This window comes from Propithecus coquereli, unplaced genomic scaffold (genome assembly GCF_000956105.1).
Source record: "Propithecus coquereli isolate 6110/MARCELLA unplaced genomic scaffold, Pcoq_1.0 Scaffold469, whole genome shotgun sequence".
Lineage (NCBI taxonomy): Eukaryota > Metazoa > Chordata > Mammalia > Primates > Indriidae > Propithecus > Propithecus coquereli.
In genome coordinates, this window is record NW_012150496.1 from 839,739 (window position 1) to 850,475 (window position 10,737).

The 10,737-nt window shown below is 43.3% G+C and overlaps 1 pseudogene; it reads right to left on the reverse strand.

Annotated features, from left to right (window-relative positions):
- Positions 1 to 2,086: 2,086 nt before the first annotated feature.
- Positions 2,087 to 2,785, reverse strand: LOC105819078 (annotated as a pseudogene).
- Positions 2,786 to 10,737: the final 7,952 nt, after the last annotated feature.

Below are 10,737 nucleotides of genomic sequence, written 5' to 3' on the forward strand. Positions count from 1 at the left end.
ATAATAAAATGCAAAGGTAACAAAAGCTGCCTTTAAAAGCTAAAATTTTTTTCAGAGCCAGAATAACAGGGAAGAGATAAACCCATTGTTCAAGACAGATGATGTAATGTTAATAAAAGACTGAAAAATGTAAAGTCTCCTTTCTCCTAACAGTCTTCTATTTTCTTTATTAAAGAGACTAATCTTCAACCTGGAAAGGATAATAAACATGATTATGGGGTAATTGGGACCCAAGAAAGATCACGCAGCACTCAAGGAGAGCCCTTCTGCTTTATGTGAGCTTAATTCTCTTAATTTCAACTAAATATATCAAACAACTTTCCTGTGTGATTGTAAAGCCCCTCCTGGTAAATATGGAGAAATCAGGAAGCTGGGAGGGCCGGGGGAAAACTGGAGATGGGCAAATGTGCCAGGTTTGAGAGAGATGGGGGAATGGGAGGATTCCAGAAAGATTGTCTGGTGTTGATCTGCAGTCAGATAGGGTGTGAGCCCTTATGAAAGATGGCAGGTGTTACTCGCAGCCAGTGTGGCTCACTAAGAGTAATTAGTCAAATTAGCCTCATTTCCATTGTTGATAGATTGGTACATGGAGGCATTGCTCTGCATATTGTATGCTTCATTTTAGCAAAGCACCTGACAGAATCTTTCAGGATTCCCAATGGGCAAGATGAAGAAATAGGGGTTAGATCTGAAGTGTGATTAGCCAAATTGCAGATGGCTGGACATTCACATCTAAGGATGGAACAGTGTCCACCACAGAGCACACTATAGGTGCTCGGTAAATATCTGTTATATGAATGACTCAAGCTGGAGGGAGGATTCTGATGGCATGCCCCCGTCTCATTCAATATTTCTTATCACCAACTCAGATGATGACTTATGAGTCATGGTTCCAAATTTACAGGAAGCGAAACTTGCAGGGAGACCTGATACATTCAGTGACAAAATCCGAGATTTAAAATGAAGCCAACTGGTTAGGATGATGGGCCAAAGCCTAGACGGAATGAAAGGAGACAAACGCGAGTCATTCTTTAGGTTCCTAAAAGCAGCTGCACAAGTGTAGAAGAGAGAGGTCTGGCCTCGCTGCACTTCATGCAAAAGATACCTGCAGGTTTGAAATATCACAAGGCCAGTGTGCTTCATTAGTGTGAGGTGGCTGCCAAAACACAGCTGCAACCTTAGGCAACGCAGGAGGACAGAGTGAGAGAAGAGCCCTCCTTTGCACTGCCCCAGCAATAATAGCTTGTATTTACTGAGTGCTTACTATATGCTGCTACTGTGCTGTGATTACATAAACGATCTCATTAAACCTCTGGTGTAGTTTTGATCACAAGGGATATCTATTGTACTTGAAGGGGAAAAGCTCTGTTTTGTATGTAAGATTAAGACAGTGGAAATAGAATGTGTAGTCAGTGAATTGAGGGCAACATCAATAGAGACAAAAAATGCTGGTGGAAGAGGCTGCTGGGTGTTTATATTTCTGGGACCCCCAGGAGGCGGTGAGAAGAGAATCAACTTAGATTTCAGATGAATGGAGCCACGGACCTGGCTAAGACTGAACTGTGTAGGCCCCACCCTAGGCTGTCCCAGTTTGAGAGCCCCTTCCTCGAGTGAAAAGACTGTAATAACAAAAGCCTAGAAAAAGAGTAAGTAAGGAGTGGAGGAATATGTAGTCGGCTCTGCCTTGGGGTTAGTTTTGGGGATGGGTTTGTGCAGTGGACAAAGGGTGAGATCAAGAGATTCTTTTTTCCCCTCGTATTTTCAAAACATTTTATTTCATACAAATTTCATGTGGTACAAAAGTATTACATGCTTGAGCCTATCTCCCAAATCGAATGTTCTTTCAGTTCTTCAGGCCAACCTTCCTTCAGAGGCAAATAAATAAGAAACATGTCATATTATATAGAGCATATACAGGAAAGTTTCTTTTATAAGGACAAAAAGTATTTGCACATTTTATATTTAGTAGACTTTAGCAATCCAGTTTATGTGACAAATCCAGTTCATTGTTAGGAGGTACCCACTACACATACAAAAGAACTCAGTAGATAGCAGATAGTTTACCCTGCGAGAAAAAATATCGGATTTAATTTTTTTCTTTTATTTTTTGAAGAAGATACTCCATCTGTAAATCCAAGTTTGGTTGGCCCTTTTTAGTCTTTTTACTCAATATTTTGAACACTTCCATTTTCTTCTTTTTCTAGCGCCTTTGAGCTTCTGCTCTCTCGTTTTCTCCTCTCAAATTCTTGTTTCTTAGCAGCACACTTGGCTCGTATCTGTTCTTATTCTTCTCGTGCTTTTCGATTGGATGTTTTCTTTTTATTTTTCTTTGGAATAGTAAAGGCCTTTACTTTCTTGCTACACTGTTTTTCTGGCTGAGGCTGGTCAAAGCTACACTGATCTTCAGACGAAGCCTGGTCAGTGCTGTGCTGTTCTTCAGGCAAAGGCTGCTCACCTTTTCTTGGTTGCTTCCTGAGTCTTTCCTCTTCAGCTAAATAGAGACGTTTCAGATGATCTGGGTACCGATCTTTGAATTGGGATTCCTGTGATGTTTGAGGCTTCTTTTTCTTCCATAGCAATTTCTTGTAATTTTGCTGAATCTTCAGTGTCCTTTGAAATGCAAAGCCTTGTCCCTCGCTAATTCTCCCCACGAAGGCTTGCAAATAGTTAGGCCCCATATCCTCTGTTTCACATTCTTATTGCCGAATGCGACCAAAGAACCCCCTTCGCCAAGTGTCCCCAAACCGCCCTTCTGCTGCCACTGTGCCAGCCTCACCGGTGCCATTTCCACAGACACAAGATCAAGAGATTCTCGAAAAAATGTCATGAAAAACAAATAGGTGGGGAGACTACGCTAGATGAAAAGAAAGTAAAGAAAACATAACCAAATATAATGGATGCAACTTGATTGGATCCTGGTTTGAAAAAATAAAAACCACTGCAACAGACAGAGGAGACAACTGAGGAAATTCGAATATGGACTGTAAATCAGAAGACAGCGGGAAATTATTGCAGGTTTTTTTGGGTATGAAAATAATCTTGTGTTTCTGTTGGAGAAGGTCCTCATGCTTAGGAGATCCACGCTGAAGTTCTTAGGGGTGAAGGGTCAAGATGTCTGCATGTTATTTTCAAATGAATCAGCAAAAGTATATGTAAACGGAGATCTACAGAGCAAATGTGAGCAACTGTTGCATCTAGGTGAAGATTTTCTAAATATTATTTTCAACAACTTTGTTTGAAAATTTTCAAATAAAAATGTTGGGGAAAGAAAGAGAAGGGAGGGGCTAAGTTGGCAAGCAAATAACTTCCTGGCAGCCGAGTCAGGCACATCAGCAGGTGTTTGTGCTAGCCCCCCCACCGCCCCAGTTGCCTCACCCCCCAAAGACCGGGGAGAAAAGCCTGGTAGGCAGACACGACAGGGACCCTTCTCCCGATGGTTTTTGTGCATCGTTCTGGCTTATTAGCAGTTGTGACAGCTTGCTGTTTGGATTGCTCTCCCTTGCCTAGAAAGTGAGGGTCAGCACGATCCTCACAATAACTCAGATGAAGACATTAAGGTTCAGAGAGGGAGATATTTTTAACGATAGTCACACAGCTGGCCTGTGGTGGAACAAGGACTTGAACCCAGAGTCTCAATTCTAGGATCCAAACTGTTAACTCCAGCCCTGGGCTGGCATCTGCAGAATCTCAGGCCCACCATGGAGCCTCACATGTTAAGAAGGTTGCTGACAGATCTGGAATCTTGTCCGATGAAAAACATTGGGGATTTATTTCTGTCTGGGTCAAAATGACTTGGGAGAATGCAATCACTATCCCTGACCTCTCAAAGAAACATCATATGGCAAAGCGAAGAGGTTTGTTTTGCACAGCAGGATAAGAACAAGTGAGAGATTTCAACATTCTAAGGATAAGAGAGAGTTATCCCAAATTGGAATGGGCTGCTTTGAGGTACTGAGCTTCCTGGCACTGAAAGTATTCAAGCAGAGGCTGGATAGCCATTGGTCAGGCTTTCTACTCTGAGATGCTACTCTCCTCTTCTCAAAGTGCCTATGTAATTTACCTACCACACAACGCACCCATTGTGAGTGAACAATTTGATGGTTCACAGTAAATTTACAGCTATGCAACTATTACCACAATCCAGTTGTAGAATATTTGTGATTATAGTTTTTGCTTCCCAGAGAATATTATCAGCATTGAGGGTAGATCCAGGTCTCACTTGGCTGTGGTCTCCCCTGGCCTAAGAACAGGTCTCTGTGCTCTGGCCCTCCCACCAATCCCCATCCTCTGTCCATTCCTTCTTGGGTGTCAGCTCACGCCACCCTGCCACACGCTGTTCCATGTTCCTGGGCTCTGGGCCCTCCCCAGACGTCACCACTGGGCACCTTTGCTTCCTTCCCTCCCCCTCTGCCATGCTCTGGGGGCCTGTGTCTTGGTCTTCAGCAGATTCCAAGGCAGCAGTGTGTACTCAGAAGGATGTGAGCCCTGGTGCCCCAGACGTGTGTGTATTTGAATCAAAGCCAGGTGGCCTCCAGCCAAGTCACTTTTTCTTCTCAAAGGTTAGCGTCCCTGCTTTTGTAATGCAGATACAATACACGGGCCTTGCTGGGTGTGAAGTTCAGAGATGATATAGGTAAAGTGTCCAGCACAATATCCACCATGCTCAACACACGGCAGCCATGATTACTGCTGCCACCTTCATTATTACTGACACTCAAAGGTCCTCTGCTCTGAGTGCCTATATGCCTTTCTCTTCCAGGCATATCCCTGTTCTCTGGGTCTCTCCTGGTGTCTGGTCCTTACTACAGGTAAGGAGATGGTTTCCCCTACACTTGGGAACCTGGTGGTGAACCCCAGCCAGGGTTGCATGCAGGTCAGCTGGGATGGAGCAGCAGCGCCACCTAGTGGCAATGTGCAGCAGAAAGGTGACTACTGGCCAACTATATTAATAGTAGCTGGTCTAATAGTTGAACACCTTGGAATTACCTAGTCCAATAGTTCATCCAAAGCTGTGTCTGGCCACAGAGTCCTACTAGAGAGGATTTCCCATGCTATGCATTACAGTAAAAGAGGGTGGGAAGAATGAAAAACAAAATAGGAGAAAAGTTCTCTTCGTGATGCTCAGGGACCACAGGGTAGTGAAAAAACAAAGTTTAAAAAGCATCCCCACCAAATCTACAGAGACAGAAAGCAGATCAGTGGTTAGAAGTTGTCGAGGGCTGGGGGGTATGAGGGAAATGAAGAGTGACTGCTAAAGAGCACAGGGTATCTTTTGAGGGTGATGAAAACGTTCTAAATTGATTGTGGTGATGGGTGTACAAATCTGTGAGTGTACTAAAAACCATGGAATCGTATACTCTAAATGGGAGAATATAGCATGTAAATTACATCTCGATAAAGCTACTCCTAAAAAAATGGAAAAATATGGAAAATTTCAAAAGGAAAAAAATGCTTCTCCACAGCATATTGTCAGATTTCCTGTCGGACAACTTCTACCCAATACCTGTGGCTGAAGGACCCAGGTCACTTTAAGGTGTCACGCTGCATTTTGGAAACCTACCTCGAAACTTAGACAAACATACCCTTCCTGTCCTAATACCACATGTAAATAATCTCAGCTCTGTTCTGACATTATAAAATAGATCAAATTATATGATCCACAATATATAGAATTGACTCGCAGAACCCCCACCACCCACAATATCCCATATTGTTGGTATTCACAAAGAGCTGTACCCCAGGTGAGCCTGGGAACTTCCATTTCCAGGCAAGGAAATCAAAGCCAGAGTTGAATCCAGTGAGTGCACGGGTGGAGTTCTAATTCAGCCTTGGCTTTTGAATCCAGATTCAGAGCACTTTCCATTGTGACAGGGTGACCATACACCCCTCTTTATGTCTGCTGTCACTGCAAGTATCGGTAGCACCCCTCCCCCTTTCAAGGTGGTAAAGTCCAAGGTTGCCTAACTCTGGGTGGTCTTTTCCCTGGGGCTCTGGCTCACCTGTCACTCTGCAGCTTCAAGACTGATGCACTCAGCACCTCAGCACTTCCCGAAGTACCCACCAGTTCCCCAGGCTCCTCACCTGCCCAGAAAAAGCAAACCCACAGAAACAGAAAGATTATCGGCTGCCAGAAGCTTAGGGCAAAGAATGAGGAGTGGATGCTAACAGATACAGGGTTTCTTTTGGGGGTGACAAAAGTTGTCTGAAACTAGTGATGATGGTTGCACACTCTGAATATACTAAAAACCACAGAATTGTACCAAAAAAGGAAAAAAAAGTAGGGTGGAACCCAGCAATGTGCTTTTTAAAAAATATCCCAGCTGGTCTTATTAGCACTTAGCATGGTTAGAAAGGACAGAGCTTTCAGTGGGATTAGGTGAATAGAGCAGGAAAGAGATTAAATAAGCCTCCCACCCCATCCTGCTTTTATAAAAAATGCTGATCAGTTTGTGGACAGCACTGCTGTTCACGCTTGGACACCAAGATATCCCCAGGGAAACATGAGAGCAAGGCATTCAAAGCTATGAGACATGTACTCCTCACAACCCTAAGACATAGGTATTAGTAGCCCCATTTAACAGTTAAGGAAATCGAGGCTCAGAGATATGGAGGATAAAAGTGGCCTGAGGACAGCAGCTAGGGAGGGACACAGCAGGGACCCAAGTCTATAGTGCTCAAAAGCACCCTACTGAAGTGTCCCTACTTACACTTACCCTGACTCACCAGCCCCAAAGTCACAGTGTGAGAAAGACTAGTGAAAGTACCATGAAAAGTCTTAGCAAGGAGTACGGCGAGGCACGAGGGCCACGGTGGCACCTCGGTGTTTGTCTTCTGTACATGTGCCCTGGGAGTTTTCAACAGAAAGTCTGCTAATACGGATGAAGAAGATTTTAAAGTTGTCCGAGATATTCAGAAGCACATGGCTGTCTTCTCCTTCCAAAGCAAGTTCTTTATCGTCTAACACTGACCCATCGATAAGTGTTTAACGAGGCCTCGCACTGTACTAGGTACACTATACTGAGCATAAATACAAAGGGCAAGACACAGTCTCTGCCCATGTGAGGCATACAATCTAAATATTTCTGAGAAATTACTCCGTGGTTAAAAAGCAAACGTGGGCTTGGTTGCCAGTCTTGTGTTCTCCACATGACCTGGTGTCCAGTGCCTTTGCTATCCTGTCATTGTTTGAATCCTTCAGTTTGCCCATGTGTATCTATTCCCAGAATGCTGATACACAGTAGGGTAAAATCTTTAAAGTCAATATTTTAAAGAAAAAATTTACTGCACATTTATTATGGTATGAATTTTTTCCCTCATAATAGCAACTTCATTGTTATCAATAAATAAGGTTTACTTTTGTTAAAATTCAACTCACATTCCCCTTCTCTGTAATTTGAATATAGATCTTTTGAAAAAGGAATTTTAGAAGGTTAAAGAAAGTGCTTAGGTACAAATATGGCCAACAGCTGTCTGGGCAAAAGAGCTCTAGACTACTGAGTGAACCTAGCTCATCTCCAGGTCATTTTTATTAATATCTGGAGGATAACATAAAACGTTTCCAAATAGTTCATAAGACATTATTGCTATCCAGAAGAGGGACGTAATGCCATGGAGAGTGGTCTAGACAAGAGATATTTTTCATAGCAAAATTTAGCACTAACTTGGGGGCAATTCTAGGGGTGTCCAGGAATTTCATCCCCCAAATTAACCTCTTAATTTTCTTCCAGGCTCTAAGAATTCATAGGTATGTGGCTCTGGGAACAGAAACTAATCAAAACCTTAAGTTGGACTAAGACAACTATACCTGGGGATGACTCCATCCCAGGAGTGAGCCTCCTGCTTCATGTGTAGAACAGTCAGCATGGAGCAGGGACGTGGAAGGCTGGGACCTAGGACGGTGACGCCAGAACACAAACTCGACCCTTTGCTGGCCTCTGGGGCTCTGGGAAAGAGCTTCACGGCCTCACACTGGGTTAGTACCCCAAAAAGTCTCCATTTGGCAAATAAGGGAAAGGACTAGCATAAGGATTGGATATTTTTCTAGTGTTACGAAAATGAAATCATTGATACTCTAATGAAAAAGAGCACTGATTTCTTTAAATAAAGCAGTTTAAACCAGGAAGTCTGGGCTAAAATATAAGTTAAGGGAAATTTGAACCTCTTCACACTTGCAGTAAGCAAGTACATTTTCTTCCTTGAGGATCATGTACTTTAAAGTACTGAAAAGGGAGCTGCTAGCTCCCGCAGTGATGGGGAAGAATGATGATTTCTTCCTTTTTACAGAAGGGCACCAAAGGCTAACAGGACCCCAGGTATGCAGAGGTGCCAGAACCAGGACTGCAACAACTGAACTCAGTCCACTCCCCTCCCTTCCCCTGTGAAGCCCACCCTGGCTATCATGCACCAGTGAGCCCTCTGGACTCCTCCCTCAACTGCAAAAATGACCCTCAAGCTGCTGAAACGGAAGGTAGCATTCTAACATTGGTTTTCTTAAAATATAATAATGGGTTTCTTACAGGCTAGACAAGGCACAGTTCTTGTAGGGTAGATAAGGCACGGTGTGAGAAAGCTGCCCGTTCCCGGCCACACAGCACACGTGGCTCCTCGCGTGCGCACGTGCACAAAGAAGAGGCCGGGCGATTTTGCCACAACGCGCAGGGAACACATCGCTTCCCATCACTTCTGATTTGCGAGCTGGCTGGTGAACCAGTCCAGGCCTTCATAAAGCCCATCTCCACTGGTGGCACAAGTAGCCTGAATGTACCAGTTTCTGTAGTGGAAGGAATTTAAGTGCAACTTGTCCGTTATCTCTTCTGTGTTCATAGCATTGGGATGATCCTTGAAAGAGAAAATTCAAAAGTCGATTTATAATGTTGTGTCCATATAATAAAACATGCTTTTCTCCCTCAAATGTGCCCTAACCCACAATCTTCTCTATATCAGTTGATGGCAATTGCAGCCTTCTAGGTGCTCAGGCCAAAAAGCTTGAAATCATCCTTAATTTTTCTCTCTCTTAATGTCACAGCCAATCTGTCAGGCAGTCCTAATGGTTCTACCATCAAAGTATATTCAGAATCTGACCGCTTACCACCTCCACAGCTATCACCCTGATCAAACCCATCGCTTTTCACCTGGATGACTGAAATAACTTCCTAATTGGTCTCTCTGCCTCTCCTCTTACTTCCCTAAAGCCTACTCTCAAGCCAGCAGTCAGCGAAAGTCAGATCAAATCACTCTTCCATCAAAACTCTGCAACAGCTCCCTCTCTTGGGGTAAGAGCCGGAGTCCTTACCATGGTCTGTAAGGCTTTCAGGACCAGACACCTCTCGCAATTGGTCTGCCCTATCGTTTCAACTGGCATTCACCACGTTACTATATTATAAAATTTACTTATTTAATATGTTTGTTATTTAGTATCTGTCTCCCTTAAATAGAACGCAAGCTTTACAAGAGCAGGAATCTTTGTCTATCTTGTTTTCCAATGTATCCCAAGTGCCTAGAAATGTGCCTGGCACAGAATTAAGCTCAAACTAAATTTGAGTAAATTAGCATTAAAGAGAAAGGTAGATCTAGATGTACTGATATGGAAGGTCTTCAAAGATATGCTATATAAAAGAAGGTTACAAAACAGAAAGCATAGTATGATCTCTGGAATTTAAATAGGAATACAATCATATAATTGCTTATGAAGACATAGAAAACTGTATCTCTGGAAGAGATGTAAGAAATTTAACAATGAAGAGTTCTGGTTTTATAGTTAAAAACAACAGGGCCAGGCACAGTGGCTCACACCTATAATTCCAGCACTTTGGGAGACAGGAGGATTGCTTGAGGCCAGGAGTTCGAGACCAGCCTGGACAACGTAGCTAAGACCCAATCTCAGTCTATCTACAAAAATTTTTTAAAAAAATTAGCCAGGCATCATGGCAGGCCCCTATGGTCCTAGCTACTCAGGAGGCTGAGGTAGGAGGATCACTTGAGTCCCAGAGTTCAAGGTTGCAGTGAGCTATGATCAGGCCACTGCACTCTAGCCTGAGTGATAAGAGTGAGATCCTGTCTCAAAAAAAAAAAAAAAACCAAACAAGCAAAAACTACCCAGATTCATTATTTTCTTTCTCTGATAGTCACTATGTTCAGTAGTGAAAACTCTGGACTGACATCAAACGTGAACAGTAGGATAATGGTTGAATGAATTGTGATCCATCTACCATTTAAAATCATCCTTACAAAGAATTGGATAATAAATGTGTTTGATAAATCTGAAGTGACAAAACAAGATGCAACATTGTCAAAACAGTATGATCTCAATTACATAAGAAATGCACTCATGGAAGGAAAGTGGAAGGAAACACATCAAAGTCTAACAGTGGTCACCTCTGGCTGGTACAATGCCACATGATTCTACCTTCTTTTTCATGCTTAGTTCAGCTTAGAGTCCTGAGGCTGGATAGTTCTACACTTGGCCCTCCTCCCATGCCTCCTTTACTGCTTTACATTTATATATTATAGAAGCCCTTTTTCCTCCTCCATGACAGGCCCTATATGATCCAATCTCATCTCCCTTGCTCTCCCGCTCATTCTGTTCCAGCTGCACTGGCTGCCTTGCCGTTCTTAGAACTGCATGGCTCCCTTCCTCCTGGCCTTCTGGTCTCTGCTCAGATGTCATCTTATCTGAAAGACATTCCCGGTCCTTCCCCACTCCTACCCTGGCCCCTCACTCCACTTTACCTTCTTCCA